We start from the raw sequence: 16,232 nt of genomic DNA, 5'->3' as shown, positions 1-16,232 counted from the left end.
CATGACTCCATGCAAAGACATCGAGGCTTTTCTTCAGAAACTGAATCAAAGCGTGCTTTGCCCCCTCTTCCATGCTTGCCCCAATTCTAGTAGACTTCTCAGGCTGGTTATCGTCCAAAAGGACGTCTTCTAATGCTTCAGTGGGCTCCGCCGCGATCCTTCTCCCGTCTATACTCATTGCTTGCATGTGCTCGTCCATGGCCAGCATAGCTAAGTAGCATTCTCTGGCGGCCAGCTGATCTCTTTGTACTTGGCCTACTCCGTGCTCGGTTGGAAATTTGATGGACAAGTGGTAGGTAGAGGTTACCGCCTTCCAGCTATTCAAAGTTGGCCTTCCAATAATTGCATTATATGACGATGCACAATCAACAACGAGGAAACTTACCTCCTTGGTTATCTGCTGTGGATATGTTCCAACGACCACTGGTAATGTGATGGTGCCCACAGGTTGCACCTTCATTCCTCCGAATCCTACCAACGGCGAGTTCACTGGTCGAAGCTGATCTCGTCCTAGCCTCATTTGCTAGAATGCGGGGTAGTAGAGAATGTCTGTAGAGCTGCCATTATCTATCAACACCCTCCTGGTCATGTAGTAGAGATGAGTAGGGTGATGACTATCGCGTCATCGTGTGGGTGGTGAAGTCGTCTTGCTTCCTCGTCCGTGAACGTAACAGCCTGGTGGTCTACTTCCCTCATCCTAGGAGGTCGTCCAGACAGTTGGATGTTCTACACCACCTTCAGGTACGTCTTCCTTGACTTGGATGACTGCGCTGTTGAGTTTCCTCCTATAATTACCCTTATTTCTCCTAGTGGGGGACATGATGATTCTTCCACCTTGGCCTTCATTTTCTCATCTCTTTAGTCTCGTCCAAGGAAGTTCCTCATTTTTCCTTGTCTAATGAGATTTTCTATTTGCTACTTCAAGTCAAAACACTCGTCCGTATCATGCCCATGGTCCCTGTGAAAGCGGCAGTACTTGCTCCTATTACGCTTGTTGGGGTCTCCCTTCATTTTATTCGGCCATTTCAAGGACGGATCATCCTTGATCTGCATAAGAACCTGCTCTAGTGGCATAGTCAGGGGCGTGTATTGCTGATTCCTCGCGGAGGAACTGGCCTTCTACCATCCTTATCTTTCCTCTCGTCTGCCCGAGCTTTCTTTGAACGAGGTCCTTGATCCGAATAACGATGGTGACCCGCTTCCGAGCGTTTTGCCATTTTTTCTTTCTTGGCTATGATAGCGTCCTCAGCATTCATGAAATTCTGGGCCGAATGGACGAGATCGGCCATGGTCTGTGGTTCCTGCTCGAAGAGCTTATGAATGAACAAGTCAGAATTGACCCCATTATGGAAAGCGGCCAGTAATAACTTGTCATCCATCTCGTCCACCGTCAAGGCCTCCCTATTAAACCGGGTGATAAAGGATTGGAAACTCTCATTTTTCCCTTGCTCTATGGTCAGTAGACTAGAGGAGGAACGCTTGTGACGCTGTCCTCCAATGAATTTGTTGACAAACAACTTACTCAACTCTTCAAATGATTCCACCGAGTTTGGGGGTATCTTACCGAACCACACTCGCGCTGGTCCCTTAAGTGTGGTGGGAAAAGCTCTGCACATAATCTCGTCTGGGACTCCTTGTAGGTGCATGGTCGTCTTGAAAGTTGCAATATGATCGCAAGGGTCGCGATTTTTATCATACGAGTCCAGAGAAGGCATTTTGAATTTTGGAGGTAGGGGGTGACTGCTGATGGAACCCGTGAAAAGGGAGTCCGTTCGGTGAACCATATCATCCACTAGGTTCGCTCGCCTCATGTTTTCCCTCATTTCATCAATGGCTTTTCTCATCTGGTCCATCTCTTTTTCCAAGTGTGGTACCCTTCTTGAAGCGGTACCCCTTGTTTGATCTTCGGACTCGACGTTTTCTCCTCCACCTTCCTGACTCGGTGCCCGTCTATCCACGTGCCCATCTTGGCGCTGCCTCCTGAGATTGATCTCCCTATTCAACTCCTGGTTTTGATGTGTCAGTTCTGCCATAGCGGTGGCCATGGATTGTATATGTTGAATGGAAGGCGGTTGCATGACAAGCACTGACCTGCAATCACGAAGGGGGTTGCTAGAAGCATCCCTACTCTCCTGGTGGCCTGGGCTTGTAGCCCTTGATCTTGTTCGAACCATTTAGCCTTTTGTCTGGGAAAGACTAATCCTTGACAACGAAAACACAGTCGAATGAAAAGAACAGTGAACAGTGCTCGTTTGTTTTTTTTTTTCTTTATCTTATTTCCCACAGACGGCGCCAACTGATGATGCAAGGAAAATCAGTAGGCTGGATGCTCCGGATTTGAAAGGACCACTCGCTCTCTAATGGCCTGAAAAACAATGGAAAACGATCAAAGGTGACCGGGATCGTCGGCCAAGAACCCTCCGATGGTAAAGTCAGTTTTCTCTCTATATCTTTTGAGTTCCAATTTCTTGGGAAAATGTTCAACCTCCCTTCTGTTGGTCTGAATGGCTGTTTATATAGTGTCCTGGGGGCAGTTATTGAAATTGTAACCTCCCCCGGACTTCAGGAGGTCCGGGGTTCTTGGATAACTCCCATAACCACCTGACCGTTGCATTTTCTCACACAACGGTCATTGGAGGTTATGCGTGTATTACGGAATGGTAAAATGTGCTTAATAGTTCTAAGTGTAAAAGCCTCGTCCATGAGTCTTTACGTGGACGAGTCCTCTCGGGGTGGGCTGCGCACATCCTTTGGACGAGGGATGTAGCTTTGCTATCACCCAAGGACGGCCTTGCGCGTTAGCCGTCTTGATGCTAACTCCTGGACAGCTGCCGAGGTGAAGACCGTCCAAGGACGGTCTGAGTGTCTTCATCCCTCATCAAAAAATAATAACAACTTTAGGGGGCTAAGTGTCATTATTGAAAATTGGAAGGGGTTTCTAATTTTTTTCTAACTTTTTTTTTTCTTGTTTGGTTTTATAATGCCTAACAAAATTGCTACAACCTAATCCTTAAAGGTTGGGTTGGGCTAGAAATTTCTCAATCCAAATTGACTGAGTTGAAAAATACTCCAAACCTAACCCAACTTTTTTATTTGAGAAGAAAAAACATGACCCAACATGACCTATGCATACTACTACCTCTTTATATCTCTATCTTTCCTAATTAATGATGACAAAGTATGGTTTTCAAAACAAAAAAAAAATGATGACAAAGTATGATAAATGATTGGGTAAATTACAGAAATCTCTATTTAAGTTTCCATAGAATGACACTCTCCCAAACTTTACTTTTCATATGATCCTTAATCAATTTTAACATATCATGTTTACTTTTAATTTACCAAATTTAAAATCCTAAATATTGCCACACCAAAAACAGATTGGTGTCTTAGCTTGATGATAAAAAAAATCTTCATGGAATGAATGCCATAGGTTAAAATTCTATATATAAAAAAAAAAAACAAAATTGTTTGTTTTTTAATAAAAATTTCATATACATTAATTTATACATATACATATACATATACATTAAATTTTTGATTGGCTAAATTAAAAATTACACCCTCTAATTTTGTTGAAAATTTAATTAAGTTTTGTAACTTTAATTTCACTCAATTTAGTCTTTTAACTTTTTAAATTTATTCAATGTCATTACGAAAAATAAAGTGACAAAAAAACTCTATCACTCCCGATTCAAGCAATAATATCACTAGCTAACCTGATTCCAAGATTATGTATGGTAATAAATTGAATAATATAACCTTTCTTCAACCTTTATAGATCAGATAAACACTAATAATATAACCTAAAAGATTTTTTTCCTTCAAAACTATTGCAATGTTATCCATAGTTATTGAGTCAAATAAGTAATCTTGAACTCAACAAAGAATAGACAGAAGTGGACAATTAAAAATTGCCGATGAGCTTAATAAAGAATGGGTAGAGTTGGACAGATTGTAGATGCTCTAAAGCAGATTGTGTTTTCTGTGAAGTGAACATACACGCTAGTGAAAGAAGGATTAGTCAATTAAAGACTACTGACGAGCTATGGTTTGTAAATGAGCTAGTTTAAATCATTCAAATTGAGAGTGATTTAACAAATTGTAAGTAATGCATTTTGTTATACAAACGCCTATCATTAATTATATATATATATATATATATATATATATATATGCGTAATTATCATAAATATATAAAAACACAATAATAATAAATTCCATATTTACAAAATTTTATTTTTACTATTTTATATAAAAAACACAATCTAGATAAGTGTCGATTAATAAATATCATAATTATCAAGTTTCATATTTATATACAAAATAAAAGAGATAGAACCAAAATTTTAATACAACATTAAAATAAATATTTCATCAACATAAATATAAACATCAACATATATATATATATATATATATATATATATATATATATATATATATATATATATATATATTTTAGAGAGTTTCAACTTATGATGTTCACTTTTGATGATAACTTTTTATCATTTGACCAATACACCAATCAGTTTTCGGTATAGGCGGTACATTACAAATTTTTATAGGCTAAATTAAAATTACATACTCTAATTTTTCCAAAATTTAACTCAACTTTTTAACCTTAATTTCCTTAAATTCTATCTATTTTATTTTATTTATTGTTCTTTCCTCTCTACATAGTGTGCCTTAATTTTTTTTTTTTTTCTTTTTTGGATAGTTTGGGGAGGAGGGGTTTATTAGCATGCCTTATTTTAAAAAATAATTTTTGACAACTTTGTTTTGATCATGGTTTTGAAACCTAAACTATTCAATGAATCTTGAAAATTCATTTTTGACAACTTTGTTCAAGGTTTTTAATTGACCAAGGTCAAACTATAATAATGTAAAAATTAATTTTTTTTGTTGAGAACGATGTCAAAATTAAATTTAATCATTAATTAATTTGAAAAAAAATGAAATAAAATATTCTTGACTTAAAATTTTAAAAATATATTCTTAAATTATTTAAACAAGTTTGTACAATATGACAATATCTTTTAAAAATCCAAAATATTTTTACAACAAAAATAATTTAAACGTATCGATACTCTTTTTTTGAACACATAGAAACCATATGAATAAGGGCATGCACAATTAAAAAAAAAATCATATGAATTTATTCTCTAAAAATGTACAATTAAACTAAATTTTCCTTAACATATTTTAGAAAGAAATTAAAAATGTCCTTATCAATTTGACAATGCGACAGTGGGTTTACTGGGTTATACAAAAAGATAAAAACGAATGACTAATAGTCGATGACAGTGTTGGAAAAAAAAAACACTCGTTGCGGTTGTGTGCTCTTGTTAAAAACTGAAAAAGGCAGCATAACACATTTAAGTTTTAACACCTTTGACCTTCCCCACTTTAGCAGAAGCATCTCTGGTTTCACAAAAGCCTCTCTCTCTCTCTCTCTCTCTCTCTCTCTCTGTCTCCTCTCAATCCTGTTCCATGGGTGTTTTGTATTTGGTTCCTCTCCAGCCGAAATCAAGATCTTAGACTCTCAGTCTATAGTGAGCCGTATGACAGCAAATGAGCGAAGCACACGACACATTCTACTCATGAATTGACTGACCCTACTAAAATTGATAATTTTTATAGTAAATATGTTATAAAAGACTAAAAACTGGTTTATTTCAAAAAAGACAGTAAAACAAATAAAACAAACAAAATGTGAAAATTTTTAAAGCAAATCACTCAATTTAACGCGTTCCAACTCCACCAGGCACCTTGAACTGGCTTTTATGAGTTGATGTGGTGACAAGATTTTCAACTTGTTCCAACTCCACCCGACACCTTGTATTGGTTTTTATGATTTGATGAATTGGGTTCGGTGACAAGATTTACAACTTGACCCAACTCACGCTATTAATTTTCATTAGTTTATGAAAATATATTTTTTAAATTGGTTAATTTGATTCTTCTTGGATTTTGAAATTTTATTTAATTATTTATTATTAAAAGATAGAAACTTGGATTTTGAGATTTAGTTATTTTTTTTAGGTTTTTAAAATTTTGAGATTTAGTTTATATTTATTGTTTGGTTTATTTTGATATTTTGAAAATTATTTTGATGAAATTGAAATATCAAGATGAATCCTGTAATTTGCAATTATTTATAGAGTAATGAACTTAAATAGTTAAATGAAGGCCTACTTTTTAAGGGTAAATTAAAACAATCTACCTCAAGATTTGGGAAAATGTCAAAAACCAATCATATTTTTATAAACAAAATGACATCCCTAAAAGTTTTGTGTGTGTTTCTCGAAAAAAAGATACTCAGTGTTGTTGAGTCGTCCCACATCAGAAAGGTATGATATTGAGAAAGGGTTTATCACTTGCTCCGCGACACTAACTGCCTTGGTGTTGGCGTGTGAGTGTATTCTTTTATCTCATCTCCATTCCCCTATATATATATATATGTGTGTGTGTGTGTATGTGTTTCTCCAAAAAAAAAAAAGTTTTGATTCATATAACAAATAACTCTCTATAACCATTTATATCAGTTACAATTGAGTCAACCGACATATTTTTTCATATTAAATTCTTATTAAGAAAAACATTAATGCTTACTAACTAGATTTTTTATATGATAAAAAAAAAAAAAAAAAACTTTAGGGTGCTAAGAGTCATTAATGAAAATTGGAAGGGGTTTCTGATTTTTTTTTTCCTCAAATCTCAATGAAAGTTTAAGCAAATCCCAAATGCTCACTCAATTTAACCCGTTCCAACTCCACTTGACACCTTGTACTGGTTTTTATGAGTTGATAAATTGTGTTCGGTGACAAGATTTACAACTTGACCCAACCCACGCTATCAATATTCAACAGTTTATAAAAATATATTTTTTAAATTGATTAATTTAATTCTTCTTGGATTTTGAGATTTTATTTATTTATTATAATTAAATCACAAAAAATTGGATTTTGATATTTAGTTTGTATTTGTTGTTTGGTTTATTTTCACATTTTGTAAATTATTTTAGATGAAGCTGGAATATCAGGATCAATCATGTAGTTTGTAATTATTTATAGAACAATGAACTTAAATAATTAAATGAAAGCCTAATTTTTATGGTAAATTAACTTCTAGATTTGGAAAAAATGTCAAAAACCGATTATATATTTAAAAACAACATGACATCCCTATAGGTTTTGGTTCATATAACAACTAACCCTTTGGTGTGCTGTTGCAGACAACCAAAAATAAAACATATTCTCTGAAAAATATATGTAGTAGTGTGAGTAAGGATCGTTCCTACGGAGAGTATCTACCCTAGTTTTATACTACGTGAACAAGGAGGGAGGGGGGTTGAGTATAACGAAAACAATTAAGGAACAATTCAAATTAAAATATCGAAATCAATCAAAAGAACAAACCTTGGTCTAAGTCAACGTCCACCACCAGAATTTTACAACTGATCATTGATGCAAGTATATATCAATTCGCACTTTGTATATTCACCGTTGGAACTATTTTCCTATCTCTCCTTGATCGCAATTAATTAGAAAACAAGCGATCTAATAAACCCTAACTACTAAACAACCCAAGATAAGCGCTAAAGGTTTAATCTAGTAGCAGCCTTAAGAATTAGAGAGATCGATGAAACTAAACAACACAAGCACAAGCAGTTGTGTTTAATTTAGTCGAGTGTTCTTTCTAAGATCTAATAATTTCTGACGCAGAAAATCATTAAATCTTGGTTACTTCACAAATTAGAGAGATCAAACAATTACGGATTTGATATCTAACCTAGTAGTAGATTGCAACGAATAATAAACTAGTAGGCCTCCTAGTAATTAAATGAGAAAATCATGAAAATAGATACATAAGAACATCTGATTCTTAAAGCAAAAAATTGAACAGTAAAAATAAATTAGATTTCACAGTTTCCTTGAACCAAGTATAAAAGTTTAGCCAAGCCGGGCCATGATGAAAACTCAAAGGAGAAAATTAGAGAAGAGGGGAGAGAGAGGCATGTGTGTGTCCAATCAGATTTCTCCTCCCCCTTTTACACGTTAATTCCCCATTTCCCAAGCCTGCAAAATCTCCTAAAAATATTTTAAATAATAATATCCAAATCTGACTAATTAAGGAAAACTATTAAATAAATAAAAAAACAAAATCCTAATATAACTAGGAAAGTGGTGTTTTTCAGCTGGAATTTTCATGCATTAGATCTGGAAGCTTCCAAAAATAAATTGCATAAGATCTGCGTATTAGAATTGCAGGCTAAGGAATGTTCTAGAACGTCAGCAGTGCAGGTGCAGCAACTTCAAGCCCGATTTCAACCTTGATGCGGCCCGTATATCTCAAAAGTCAAAACTCAAAACATGAAAGTTCTAGAACTTTGTCTTGGCGTTCCATAGCATCTTGAATCATCTCGATCGGAGCTCTGATGAGAGAGTTATGCCCAGATTACGAAGCGATATCAAAGCTGTCCAGAATTGGCCAATTAGCTTCGTTTTGCACTTAACACCTCAATTTGAATCCTAAATCAAAATATAAAAATAATGAGTACATTTAGGCACCAAATAAGTATAAAAGACTAAACATTAAGGGAGAAAAATATGACATTTTTCATTCTCATCAAATTCCCCCACACTTAACTTTTGCTCATCCTCGGGCAAAACTCAAATTCACTTTCCTAAAAACACCAAGCTTGCAATGCCATCAACAAAGAACAACCAAGCTTTTCAAAACTCATAACATATCATGAACAAACAGTCTTAAACAACTTACAATTACTTACTAAGCATTTTCACTTAAAGATGGAGTAAACTAAATATGTAGACCCTCATGAAAATAAACACTCGACTCTCGTGTGTTTGAAGGGTATGTGTTTTGCTCAAATTCATTCCAATGGAAATGATTTACCATAGGCTTGCATATCTTCTCATTCTCCACCACTGGGATCACATGTATAACACGAATCATAAGGACTTTTCAAGGGTTGTAACAGAGTTTAGGATTAAGGTGGGAAATATTTGGGAATGTAGCTCAAAAGCCGTCGAAACTAGTGGAGCAAAAATGAATCAACTCAAGCTCGAATATATAAGACATGTAAAATCAATCACTCAATTCAGCAGCTTCCACCTTTGTTTATATCACATATTGGAATTTTAGGAGGAATTATGAACATGGACAGTTTGTAATATTAAAAGCAATTTCCTCCGTCACTTTCTTTTTCTTTTTCTTTTTCTTTTTTTTTCTTTTTCTTTTTTCAGAATTACATCAACAATGGAACTCACAAATTGAGAATGAAGACATGTTCCATTTCACCAATCATAGTCATACCACAAATCCAGACACCTCCACACTTATTTCTTGCACACCCATACTTATCATAGTGATGAACAATGCTCCACTAGCTCTACGGCTTTGATAAAGACATTGTTTTTCGGGTTTAAAGCTTGTAACGTGGGTTCACAATAAAGGGTAAAAAAAAAAACAATAAAGCTCAAAGGGGTTTAACAAAGGGAAAAATTAATTACAAGGTAGGCTATTTGGCTTATGTAGCTTATAACAAAGAAGGCCTTAATCATGTTCATGCATGCATGTGTCAATATGACCTCAAAGAGAATCAAGGCAAGTTCTAGAGAACAATCAAAGAAAAATTGTCGGAACTATTAACACTTATGACAATTTTTGTGCGCAGGAAATACAAAATATATACTTTTTATAGTGTTAGTATTTGCAACAAACATTCTTCAATCGTAAATATAAAAGAAGGTATTAGCAACAAACATGAAGCCATAAAAAATGGTAAAATATTTTGGAGGGAAAATTCCCCCCTTACTTGTCACATTTGTGACGATGTTTATCTATCATAATTTTTTTTTTCTAATTGAGTTTGTATTTGTGACGAACATGTTGACCATTGAAAATTGTTAATTTGATTTAAAAGAAATAATGTATTAGTGATGGAATTGGATTCCTCCCAATAAATAATATTTGCGATGGACCTAAAGCCGTCAACACTGGTAATTTTTTCAAGAGGGGGAATTCAAGCCCTTATTTTTCATGTGTTTGATGGTTTTTTTCCATAACTTTATATTGCATTGTTATTTGCGATGAATGTTTTGGTCGTCATTAATAGTTAAAATTTTCTTAAGAAAATAAGGTATTAGTGACAATTAGGTAAATCCGTCACAATAAAAGTGATTTCCAACAGACATATGGCTGTAAAAAAATGGTTATTTTCTTTGAATGGTGAATTTTTCTCAATATTATTGTAAAACTCTAGAATTTTTTCTTAATTTTAAAAACTACACAAAAATTTCTTTTAAGACCCTCCAAGTACTTAAGGTCTATTTTGGTCATTTCAAAAGTAAAAAAAGGGTATTTTGATCATTTTGAAGCTTTGAGGGGCACTTTGGTCAACTCTTGGGTTGTATTTTGGTTAATTTAGAAGTTTATGGATATTTCGGTCATTTCCTAACTTTCAAGACCCTCCAAGTACTTTAGGGCTTTTTTGGTCATTTCAAAAGTAAAAGGTATTTTGATCATTTTGAAGCTTTTAGGGGCACTTTGGTCATTTTATAGGTTCTTTGGTTGTATTTTGGTTGCTTTAGAAGTTATGAGTATTTTGGTCATTTCCTAGCTTTGATGGGGGTATTTCAATCATATTTGAGGCTTTAGTAGTTATTTTTGGTTATTTGGTAGTTTTTATCAATATATGAGACAACGACATGCATCTATCATGCACCAAACTTATATTCAAAGTTTGACTATTATATTGAAAGTGTCATGATCCAAACCCAAAAGGGTCCAAAGTATGAAAAACAGAGCCTTAAAAAGATATTGTAGGGGATTTTTTTTTTGATAAAGATAAATAAACATTGTGAACTCTCCACAATATAAGTCAGAACTCTATGAGACATTTACAAACAATACAAATAACAAATGATGCCTCCAAACATACATGAAATTCCAAAACTCCAAATGGATCAACATATAATCACAATTGTTCCTAAGATAGGCAACTTCAACAATAGAATCTAGGCCTACTATGCCCAAGGCTAACAAATCTCAAAAGCCCAACCTCCGATAGAATTAGCTATGACCTCGATAAATTTAGTAAGTTGAGTCACCAACCAATCATAGCATAAATCTCTCAATTAGCATAATACTCCAATCACCACCAATAAAACAAGCTCTATGCCCAAGGTACAACAAATTTATCTGAAAAGCTGTTGGAGAGTGGGACGAGCTAAAGCCCAATAAGTAGCATAATTAATGGGAGTGAGGGAAATGCTAGTTTCATGATGATAAACAGTTTACAAATCATGTTTTAATTTGGGGAATTCTAACTGAATACCGAAAGATCATTTCCATAATAGTATGACAATAATGATTAAATAATGGAACACAAAGTTTCTTAAAGTAAATACTTTGAAACTATATACCATAATCTGTGAGCACTAACAATATAATTCCAAAGCCATAAAATCTAACATCAGGTAATTTATCACAAATATACCACACTACCACAAAGATCGATCAGGGGATCTACCCATTCACAACTGGCATGATATTGTCCTCTTTGGTATGCAGTCTCTTGGCCCCATGGGCAGCAGCATCACCCATACCCTCAACGTTTTTCCCTCCCCCCATGGGTAGCAGAGAAAGCACATCAAATAGGATCTCTTTTGCATGTGGTCTTTTGGCCCCATGGGTAGTAGCCTCACCCACACATAATCAAGGAATCTCTTCCCCTCATCAACAGTAGGGAAGAACGCGTCATCCAAAGTGAAAGGGCACTGACCTGGATCTGATTTCGTTGTCACAAAGACTATGGAAACCAAATCGGGTGATCACGGGGAAATCACACACGGCATAGTGTTAAAAACACATAAAGCTCATAGGTTTCCATTACTTTCAAATACCTAGTTTATATTTAGGTAGTTTTAGAAAAATCTCAAATAATCTAACTTCCCCAAAGTTTGTAAGGTTTTCAACTTCATTCTTATCAAAAAAAATTTCTATCAATTTCCCAAATAATAAGACAAGATAAGCATCCTTAAATTTTCTAATAAACCATAAAAACCATGAATTCAATATCAAAGATTAAATAAAAGATGCTTATTTTTCCATGTCAAGAATTCATGCATTTTCCCAAATACAATACAAAATATGATGTACTTTTCAATTAAAATAATATATATAGGGTCACAACACAACACTTCTATGAAAACATATATCCATATAATTTTACAAAATGTGTTTGACCCAAAAACAAAGCTTATGCAACATAGTTATTTTTCAAAAATTCCATTAGAAAGCTACTTACCTCGTAAAGCCAGCCAATTTTACCTTAACCAAGCCCCACCTAATCAAGCAATCCAATCACTAGGTCCATCACCAAGATTCTTGAAACCTAGAAACACAATGATCAAGCCTATCAATAACAAGGCATATCGCAAAGTACCATTGAACTTTTATCCATAGATCAAAAATGGTCCCCTAAAATCAAATCGAGGGCCCAAAGCCTAACTTGACTATCCCAAGTCACCTATTCCCAAAGAATATCAAACAAGCATAAAGTGGTCCAAAGGACAATAACACAACCAAAGCATTATAGAAATTAACTAAGTAAGGCACATCTTGAAGAAAATGCATGAATTTACAAGCCAATCCACTCAACAAAGGTTTGAAGTAAATTCCACAAAGTCGCAACATACTTGTCATATTTTCAGATTCGTTACACAGCAAGTCATTCCTTTTGTAAATATTGTTTGGTCCATGAAAAGTTATTTGACTAACTTGAAATTAAATAGGGGTAATCCCTTATATGTATACAATGTACCACAAAAAAATCAGTCCAAAATCATTTTTCTATAATTTAATAGAATTTACTGAAAGTAGTTGACTTATATCTGTCCTTGACAGGTTTAGGGTCCCAAAAGAAAATTCATTGTAATTATTATACTAGCCCAAATGCTTTGAGACTTGAATCAAGTAAAAGATATGTGTATTAGCTTTCATTATAGCCATCTTAGGCTTCCAGATTCAATCTATGGTAGTTATTATGAACTTTTAACTACAATGTGTGCAGAGTTTCTATAAGAAACAAATTGAGTATTAAGTATGGTCAAATGGTCTTTTTGAACACCAAACTTCATATCCCCTTTCGAGAAATATCATATGTTCATCCTCAGCAAACCATTTTATCATTGGTACTATACATAAACACCAGAATTTTAAGAAATTAACACAACAAATGACCACAAAACAAAGTTTAGCAAAACTCTTACAAAACCATAAATTGTACAAAACTAAAAGAAACATCTCACACAACCCATATTTGAAGCTTGCATTACCCACTTTTTAAAAATCCTCAACAAGAAATACCCATATCAAAATATTATACCCACCCAAGAGATTGACTCTACACAAGCTTTAGACCATAACCAAAACAATAAGGAAGTGGATCCAAGAAAATTTCACCTTTACACCACTGTTTCAGCAACTCAAGGAGAACACTTGTTGCCTCCATTAAAATGGAGCAGTGTTGGTGTGGTTCAGGTTGCTTTAAGTGGTGATAATGGGTGGTTGTGAGTAGAGGAAGCTTGCAATGGGTCTGCCATGAGGTGGAGAAAACAAGAAGAGAAGAAGGAGCTAGAGAAGAACACAAGAAGAGGGAGAGAACCATATGGATCCAAGGAGGGGGTGGTACTAATTGTGGACCATTAACTACAAATATCTTGAGAAGACATTTACCACTTTACCCTTAAGTTTCTTCACTTCCTTAATAATCACCAAGCTCATTACCACAAATCACATAAATGCCATTATATGCTTTAGATATTCAAAAGACCTTTGCAAAAATAATTAACCATCTTAAAGAAAAATAAAATTCACTTGAGATATTATTCACATGTAAAATTTGCTTAAGAAAAAGGCTTGGAGTGTTACATTCTTCCCCCCTTGAAAGAATCTCATCCCCTAAATCATAGACATAGTTATGGAGTTCAAATCGTAAAGATCAAATTCATAAAGGGGCTTAAGGGTAACCATTCTTGAAACCAAGAGTATAGGAGTATTCCACTTAATCTTTGAAACTATAATTTTGTCTTTGACTAGTTTCAAACACAAGTGTTGAATAATAGCCATAAGCCCAAAAAGCTAGCTAATGATTTTCAAACCAAAATTGTCGCATGAAATCTTCCATTTCACAATGTCCAAAATTTGAAACTAGGATTAAAATTGTCTTTTATAAACATAATTTTGTAAGGTTGAAGTTATTCAATCATGTGTTGGCTTTATTCTGTGCCAAATTTGCTTGTATTTTAGCAATTAGATACGCTGTATTTAGGTGGAAATTATGTAAGGGTAATGTGTGAGAGAGTGTAAAGAAAACTCAAGATGTGTGCACTCCAAAGAGTCTCGTGACTGGCTCGCGACTGGCATGTCGTCAAAGTGCCACACGTGTGAAACATGCAGGGAGACGAAGGGTCATGATAGCTGGAACACTACAGGACAAAAAGTACAGTCTGGCCTGACAATTATCTCGCGACTCAGACTCGTGACTAGTTCCAGTCGCGAGGCCAATTAGCCAAAATGCCCTATTTAGATAAAAAAAAAAGCCTTTTCACATTCCTCACGTACCTTTCTATAAATACCTTTATACCCACGAAATGTAGAAAGGTCTAGAGAGAATTTTGAGAGAGAAACCCTAGAGAAAAATAAGATTGACTCATCCACAATCTTAATCATTTGATTCTCCAAATTCTTCTACTCTCACCATCTCCATTGACATACCTTTGAGAGGTTTATTTGTCAAATCATTATCTTACCATATCCATATCAGTGAGGAGGTATTTTGGTGCTTAGGAAGCAGTTAAAAGAGGACCAATTTCATTTGGTTGATACAATGGGCTTATTGCGGGATCTAGTAAACTAGAGAAGACAAGGTTTAGTGTAACCCTGTCGAAGTAAGAAGCTTTGAAGATTTAGGTGCACTGAGTAGATTAGGCTTGAAGGGTCTATTGCTATTCATGTATCCCAACTTCATTCTCTAATGGATTATATGACCGCTTGGAGGGCGGTGGAGAGATTTTTCGCCAAGTACTTCGATTTCTTCTTTGATAACACATCACCGTGTTATCTTTGTGTTTGCATCTCTCTTCCCTTACTCTTACATATTAATTGCTGTTGTATTATGATTAATTATGGTTTAAAGTTGTTTATTGTTTTGAGTATTTCTTGTACTTATCATTTCACACATTTATTGTTTGAGTATAATCTTGTATCAGTTAAGTTTAGGGGTTTGAATGTTCATAGGTGTTTTATACGCTTATTGAACCTTTCAAAGTTACATACACTCTACTAAACTTATAGGCTTTTCAAAGTGGTAAGAAAAAAAAAGTAAAGTTTCTCATTACTTCTCATCAAAAAAGAAAAAAAAAATCGCATTACTTCTACATCTATCTTTTAATTGTAAAAATGTCACCGATATAAAACTGATCTAGCTTACGGGAAAACATGGGAGTGCAATTTCAGTATAAAGTAGCCCCAAGTTTTGAAGTCAATTGAACATATAATATGTTAAGACTAAAAGTCACATGGGACACAAGAAATTATTTACTCCTATGGAAGGAAACCTCTCTCTTCTCATAGGAGGTGTGAGTCCCACATAAGGGTTCATATTTGTTATGAAAGGAAGGACTCCTCTTGCAGAAATGAATAATTTCACAATTAATTGATTCCATGCAAATTAAATTTGAATAGCATGAACCTATGGAGAGCAAGAAGTAATTATTATCAGATGCAATGATGAGGGAATTTGCCATGGGATGAACGGAGTGATAAAAGAGTAGTTAGTTCCTAAATTTTATTGAAAGAATAAACAGGTGAGGGAATCAATTACTTAGTACCTCGGTTTTAGGCGGAGGTTTTAGGTTATTTTGATCATGTTATTATCTAGGGATCAATTTCAGTGGGTTTTCTTAAACAATCAACTATTTATATAGTAACTAAAAACTACTAAAAATGAGATCTAAAGAAATAGTAGTAACATTTTTTAAATCAAACGGTCAACTCTCACAGAATTTAGATCCATCCCTACCTTGTAAATCAAATTATTTCATTCCTTAGTTGTATGTTATTCATTCTGAAACAATAATTATTTGTCCTATTCTCAGCACATTTTGTGCTTGTGTGTGATGATCTTATCTTTATTAGCGACA

Source organism: Castanea sativa, chromosome 5 (assembly GCF_040712315.1).
Source record: "Castanea sativa cultivar Marrone di Chiusa Pesio chromosome 5, ASM4071231v1".
Classification (NCBI taxonomy): Eukaryota; Viridiplantae; Streptophyta; class Magnoliopsida; order Fagales; family Fagaceae; genus Castanea; species Castanea sativa.
This window is presented reverse-complemented; position numbering follows the sequence as displayed.